Source organism: Mytilus trossulus, chromosome 9 (genome assembly GCF_036588685.1).
Source record: "Mytilus trossulus isolate FHL-02 chromosome 9, PNRI_Mtr1.1.1.hap1, whole genome shotgun sequence".
Classification (NCBI taxonomy): Eukaryota; Metazoa; Mollusca; class Bivalvia; order Mytilida; family Mytilidae; genus Mytilus; species Mytilus trossulus.
Genome location: NC_086381.1, coordinates 48,669,592 through 48,677,608, shown reverse-complemented (window position 1 = coordinate 48,677,608; position 8,017 = coordinate 48,669,592).

The following is an 8,017-nucleotide window of genomic DNA, read 5'->3' as shown; positions in this document are numbered from 1 at the left end:
TGTCTCATTAGACTACTCCTTAACAATTTTGTAGTTTTAAGTTTCCTACCAATGCCTTGAAGAGTTAGGTATGTATGTAGAGAAGTTGCATGTTTTAGAAATGAAAACGATCACGGACGCAAGAACATAAAAAAAAACCCGATTTGTCCTACATTTTCAGGTAGGCTGGTTTTAAAGTAGTATGTAGGCAACATAATTAGTTTTTTGCCTTAGTTTGATTTATTATAAAATAGGGACGAAAGATACCAGAGGGACAGTCAAACTCATAAATCGAAAATAAACTTACAACGCCATGGCTAAAAATGAAAAAGACAAACAATAGTACACATGCCACAACATAGAAAACTAAAGAATAAGCAGCACCAACCTCATCAAGAACTAACACTAAATAACTCTTGCTATTATAGCTTCCTTGTAAGCAGCAACACTCTATCAAGAAAATCATGATAGGGAATGCAAGTACGGGAATATCGTATCAATTGGGAGATACATACACGTATGCAGGTGCTGCTGGAATTTTGCTACTTAGAAATGGAAAGTTCACAATTGGAAAGCTGAAATCATCTCTTTTGTCGTAATGTTTCATTTTCAACCGACCCTCGTCGTCAATATCTAGATGTTACTCATGATATGCGGCCGACTTAACTGTATCTGGTATATCCTTTATTTCTAGTTCGATGCGTTCAACATAGTCACCAACTTTTGAATTATTTGGTCCAAAGAAAGGAATAGTCAGTGCGTGAGTTCATCTGTGTTTATTCATATATATTTCTTGTGCATTGGAGGATTTGTGCAAGTGTAAATGTGTCATTGTGTTATTATGGTTAGTTGCAGACTAACAAGGTGAATACAGATACTACATTTTGGTGGACGTTGTAAATAGAAGTTGTATATATGTGATTTTGTGTTTATACTTTTTGTGTGATACTTCCTTGATGCATGTTGCAACGTTATCTGTTGGTGACATTGTGTAATAAAAGGCCGTATGCATGCGCATGTTGCATAGTAATCTGTGAGTGACATGGTGAATACATCGGTTTGATACATGTTGCATAGTGACATTGTGAAGACATGATCTAAGAAATAGACTAACATAGACAACTAATCATTGACCAATGAACCATGAAAATGAGGTCAAGGTCAGACGAACCATGCAAGGCAGACATGTACACCTTACAATCAATATATCCATTCAATATAATTGACCTATCTCTAAAAGTATCTAATGCATTCAATATAGTTGACCTATTTCAAAAAGTATCTAAGAAACAAACTTAACCATGAAAACTTAAATTGACCAATGAACCATGAAAATGAGGTCAAGGTCAGATGATACCTGCCAGACAGACTTAAAGACACATTACAACCATTCCATACATCATATAGTTGACCTCATATTGTTTATAGATTATGAAAAACAGACCAAATCAATAAAACATAAACACTGCATGAGCATTGAACTGTGAAAATAAGGTCAAGGTAAAAAAAAACCTGCGAGACTGACATGTACATCATAAAACATTACACCGAATAGTTGACATCATTGCATATACATGTAGGACAATGTATTAGAAACGAGAATGTGTCCATAGTACATGGATGCCCCACTCACACTATCATTTAACTCGTTCAGTGGACCGTGAAATTGGGGTCAATACTTTAATTTGGCATTAAAATTAGAAAGATCATTACATAGGGAACATGTAACTAAGTTTCAAGTTGATTGGACTTCAACTTCATAAAAAATTACCTTGACCAAAAACTTTAACCTGAAGCGTGACAAACGGACGAACGCAGACCAGAAAACATAATGCCCCACCACAAGGTTTTTCTCTCTAAAACGTACCTTTGACCGTGAGGTCAAATTCAGATGACACCTTCCATCCAATTGAACATCACAATCATTTCATGCCCCAAATATAGACTACCTATTGCTTATTTTATCTGATGTATGAATTTGACCACAAAATCTTCACCTTGTTCAATGATCCATGAAATGGAAGATGAAGTCAAATGAAAACTGTTTGGGGACCCGGGTGTGAACTTAAAAAATACGCACAAACCAAATATAGCTATCATATCACTCATAATAAGAAAAATTTGTAAGGGTTCCGCGGAACCCAGTGTCTCGCCTACTTTTGCTGTAAATCGCAGGCTCAACAAAAATGAGGAAAAAAATCAATAAAAATATTCCTCTTAATACTATCTTTTGATTGTAAGAAACTTCTGTCCAAGTTTGGTAAAAATCTAGGATAGTTAATGAATCTAATAAATGTTTTGAAAACTTTAACAGCAGACTGTATGTAATGTTAACTGGAAGAAAATCAAAGTCCATTTAAAAGTAAACTACAGAAAAAATGAAGTTATCGTTTTACAAAATTTACTTCTGGATACTATCTTATGATCATGAATAACCTTCTGTCCAAGTTTAGTACAAACCCACGATAGTTTAAGAAAGTTATTAAAATTTTCAAAACTTTAACCACAGAGTAAATATAATGTTTCCCCCCAGAAAAACTAAGTCCATTTAAAAGTAAAATACCGAAAAATTGATTTATTTTTTTACAAAATTTACTTCTGGATACTATCTTATGATCATGAATAACCTTCTGTCCAAGTTTAGTACAAACCCACGATAGTTTAAGAAAGTTATTAAAATTTTCAAAACTTTAACCACAGAGTGAATGTAAAGTTTCCCGCAGAAAAAACTAAGTCCATTTATAAGTAAAATACGAAAAAAATGGAATTTTATTTTTACAAAATTTACTTCTGGATACTATCTTATAATCATAAAGAAGCTTCTATCCAAGTTTGGTAGAAATCCAGTATAGTTTAAGAAAGTTATTAACATTTCAAAAACTTTAACCACAGAGTGAATATTTGTGGACGACGACGCCGACGGAAAGTAGGATCGCTTAGTCTCGCTTTTTCGACTAAAGTCGAAGGCTCGACAAAAAGATAAACATTACAAAAAAATATTCACGTTTTTTCAAGTAGGCACTGAGCCATGAAGATGAAGTCAAGGACAATGGACATGTAACAGACAGAAAACATACGGCATCTATAAATAAAATATGAAGCATCTGGGTCTTCACCTTCTACAATATCAATTAAGCTTTTAAGAAATTAGTTAACGCTGCCGTTGTTCAGTATACCTATGTCGAGCTTCCTGCGACTTCTGATAATAACAAGTGAAACTGTGAGCTACTGCTCACTGATGATACCCCGCCGCAAGTGGATAATATTAATAGTGTAAAAATATGCAAGTGTTCGGTAAACAGGAAGTTGTCAAGTGATGAATCTGAAAACGCATCACACGGTATAGCTGACTTATATAAATCCTGAAACCAAATTTCAGAAATCCTTGTATTGTAGTTCCTGAGAAAAATGTGACAAAAATTTTCAACTTGGCTATCATGTGTAAAATTATATAAGTGTTCGGTAAACAGGAAGTTGTCAAGTGATCAATCTGAAAACGTATCACATGGTATAGCTGACTTATATAAATCCTGAAACCAAATTTCAGAAATCCTTGTATTGTAGTTCCTGAGAAAAATGTAACAAAAATTTTCAACTTGGCTATCATGTGTAAAATCAAACAAGTGTTCGGTAAACATGAAGTTGTTAAGTGATCAATCTGAAAACGCATCACACGGTATAGCTGACTTAGATAAACCCTAAAACCAAATTTCAGAAATCCTTGTATTGTAGTTCCTGAGAAAAATGTGACGAAAATTTTCAGGCTTGGCTATCAAGTGTAAAATCATACAAGTGTTCGGTTAAAAGGAGGTCTATGAATGATGAATCTGAAAACGCATCACACGGTATGGCTGACATATATAAATGTTGATACCAAATTACAGAAAGGGTGGATGTGTAGTTCCTGAGAAAAATGTGACGAAAGTTTCATGGGACGGACTGACGGACTGACTGACGGACGGACTGACAGACAGAGGTAAAACAGTATCCCCCCTTTTTTAAAGCGGGGGTATAATTAGATACGACAATAGAAGTCATGGAATCTAAACAATGTACTTAATTTATTGAGGTCTTGAGCTTGCATTTCAGAAACAGATAGTCCTTTGTTTATTTATGTATCATTAGTCATTTTACTTATACTCTTCTGTTACCTATTCTGAAGACGACTCAGACTTCTATTCAACTGAGTTTTACTGTTTGAATTGCTGTGTGTTTGTTTATTCTACATTGGCTAAAAGTATAAGGAGGGTTGATATCTCACAAAACACTGACCTTTGTATATCTTTTCTGTTTCTTTTATTTTTTTGTTCATTTATAAGTTACAGAATTCAGTGGCATACATTTTCTCTGAACTAGTACACATTTTTGTTAGAAGGCCAAATGACCCCTTAGGTGATGGGTTTTCTCGCTATGTTTTTTGGTTCCATTCTCAATTCAAGTTATCTTTGCACTACATTGTGTGTACTCACAAGAATAAGAAGAAAAGAGTTTGAAATAATGCCAATCAGTCAGTGGTTATAGGGACTCATACAGTTACTTTTGTGAGCCATCCTTTCCCTAAAATAAACCTGGCTATACATTACTGTTATAAGTGCAACAAAATTTGTATTATTCATTTATTATTATTCTTCAAAGAATGCAAATAGTGAGATTTTTTTCCATGAAAATATGAATTTATAAGATTTTGAAATGCTACATCATTCATTTACAATACTATTAATATTATGTACATCAACAACAGAAGCTGACATTATATGTTAACAATCTCAAAATGGACAACATAACAAACAATAAATATCTGTATCAGATCACATGATAACAATTACAAAGTCACATGGTAATAATTACATAGTCACATGATGTAATAGATGATCAACAATTTTATTTACATTGCGGTAGATAATTTGGAGAATTTACAGCACACAAGTTATCTCCCTTGGCATGATTTACTTATTTTTCACCAATAAATATAAATGAAAGGTAGTGTAAGTTTATGAACTAATTTTATTATAAATGTATAATATATGAAACATTGAAAAAAAACATCAATGAAAAAAAATACTGAAAGATGACCCTTTAAAAAATGATTTTTTTGTTAATTCATTAAGATTTCAAAAAAATTATGATTAAAAAATGAATGAAAAGGATGTGAATTTTGTAAACTTCTCACAATTTTTTTTAACAAGAGATTTTTTTGTGTGTGGACAAATAAATCATAATAAATGGGATGTTTGCAGCATACAACAAAACATTCAACAAAATGAACATATTTTTATAATTTATGAACCACAATTAGAAACTTTACCAGTATAATGCCTTGTTCAAACGTACATTTAATTCGTATTGAATGCGAATCAAATTCGCTAATCGCCTTCACACACTCTTCTTTTTAATTTGAATTAATTCCATCCAATAAATAACTTTTAAACATAATCGATAAAAAATTTAAATGATTTGTACAAAGTATACAACTAGATCTATAACATCAATTTTACACAAAACTAACTGAAATTTCACAGTATATTCAACAGAATCATTGTAATGGCTTTTACTGTGGATTCATTTATTTTCGTGGGTACCAATTTTCGTGGTTTGAGGAAAATTTACATATTCGTGGATATTCAATTTCGTGGTTTTGGCAAAGTCTACACTCATTCCTTTAGAAAATTTGTTATTCGTTGAACATTTGAATTCGTGGTTCTCCTGTACCCACGAAATCCACGAAAAATTGGTATCCAACGAATATTAATGAATCCACAGTATTAAAATAATTGTGCACCAACAGAGCCGACTCAGTCCTAGAACTAGAACAAAGACAATAAACATGAAAAACATTCAGGTTTTTGAAAATGGTTTACAGCTAGATAAATTCAAATTAGAGCATATCATCTTGGTTTTACAACTGTAATTTTCTTCAAATCTATTTGCATAAATCCAGGCATGGATCCAAAAGGGGGGGGGGGGGGGGGGGTGTTCCTAACAAGGATTTATTTGAATCTGGAATAATTTTGAATTCTGTAAAATTAATAAAATGTATGATGAAATCTAACCCAACTAAATAGGTTCAGGTTACTTTTACTTTGATTTCAGTATGAACTAACCCCTTTGCCATGCATGTCCCATCCAAATTGGTTTAGTTATCATCATACATTTCTTTTCCTGAATTCAAAATGGTTTTAGATTCAAATAATTCCATGTTTAATGAACAAATTTTTACACAAATAATTGTTAAATATGCTATAAATCCTATGCACATGTGATTGACGAGGGTAGTAATGCTCTTTACAGTGAGGCGTCAAACAACCATTTTCAGCTACAATTAGCGTAAAATTTATTAAAAATTTACTGTGATTCGTCAGAGGTCTGAAATAATTATCGTTACCGTTATTTTCATGAAAATATTTAAGTGATTTGTCAATATCATTCGATTCTTTTATTGTCTAGAAGAAAGAGCATATTATATTGTCATGCACCAAAAAAATACTGTTAAAGTCATAAGAAACCTCAAATCAAAAAAAAATAATGCATATGTTTTTTATAACTCAATGGATAGTTTTCATTGTAAAACTTATGTACATATACTTTTTTCTGAAGAAAATTCTGTAATTTATTCATATTTAAAAGAAGTTTACTTTATTTGAATTGCTTCCTTCCAGCAAGCAATTCCCCCGATATATTTTCTGTATGCAAGGTGACCTCAGTGTGACCCATCTCGTAAAAATCCGGTGACCACAATACGCATGGATGTCCTTAAAATAAACTATTATCTGAATTTACATGTTAAACACGTGCTCAAATTCCCTGCTTTTTTGTTTATTTTTCGTCAATTGTTGACAAACAGGTGACAATCGTTAAACTTCGGCTTCAAAACACGAACTTTAATTACCTGCCATATTTTCACAACAACACTGACCGATTGAAAAAACAATTGACGATTATACGAAATTTACACGAAAAAAATGATAAATTCGAGGACAGAAGACTAAGTTTATGATGTTTGTATGCATTGGTTTAAGAATTGGAAGAACATTATTTTTCACCGGTCACTCGTTTCTTATGACTTTAATGTCATTTGGAAAGAATTTTTACCGTTATTTGTCATGAAGGTTCTCCCATTACCACCCTCATTGACACCTTATCACATTAAGGTTTAGTGGCGGATCCAGAGACCCCCCCTTTTTTCTATGTAAGTTAACCATTGATCTATTATCGCAATAAATGAACAGGTCATTAACTTTTTATGATAAATTATAGTTCATTCCTACTGCATGCAGTCAACTCATGTACGTATACAGATGCTGTGAATGCACGTCAATAATAAAAATTCTTGAAAAATGAAGATTTTTAATTTGACATATATTCTCACTATTTCATTAATTTTGTATGGCAAAACGAAGGTCTTTATACAGATGTTGTGAATGCACGTCAATAATAAAAATTCTTGAAAAAAATAAAGATTTTTGATTTGACTTACATTCTCACTATCTTATAAATTATATATAGCAAAACAAAGGTCTTTAAGTACGTTTAACAACTTACAAAAACATTTAGCAATAACAGGTATCTAACTAATCAATGTATTAACATCTGCCACTCAAGACACTTCACATATATTATAACATAGATTCACCATATTAAAATATTACATATTGTATACTGAGCAGATATGTACTCATTTGTGAACATCAGCTGTACCAGTGAATAATTATTTAATTATTTAGATTTCAATATGAAACAAAAAATAAAATCATAAGTCTATCACTGGATTTTTGAAAAACATCAAACTGCAGTCAATTTAAATTATTCTAGTTTTTTTTTAACTTCAAGATTATCTTATATAATTGAAATGAATAGCATGACTTAACCTTAAATGGTCATGATAGATTTCTTATGTTTATCTGAGACACTTTTTCTCATTATTTCCCCCCCTGCTTTCCAAGTGTTTATTGGTTTACAAAACATATATATATATTTACCAAAAGGACTAAAAGGTATAATTTCTAAGGAAGTGATACATTAAGACCCTATAATATGGACA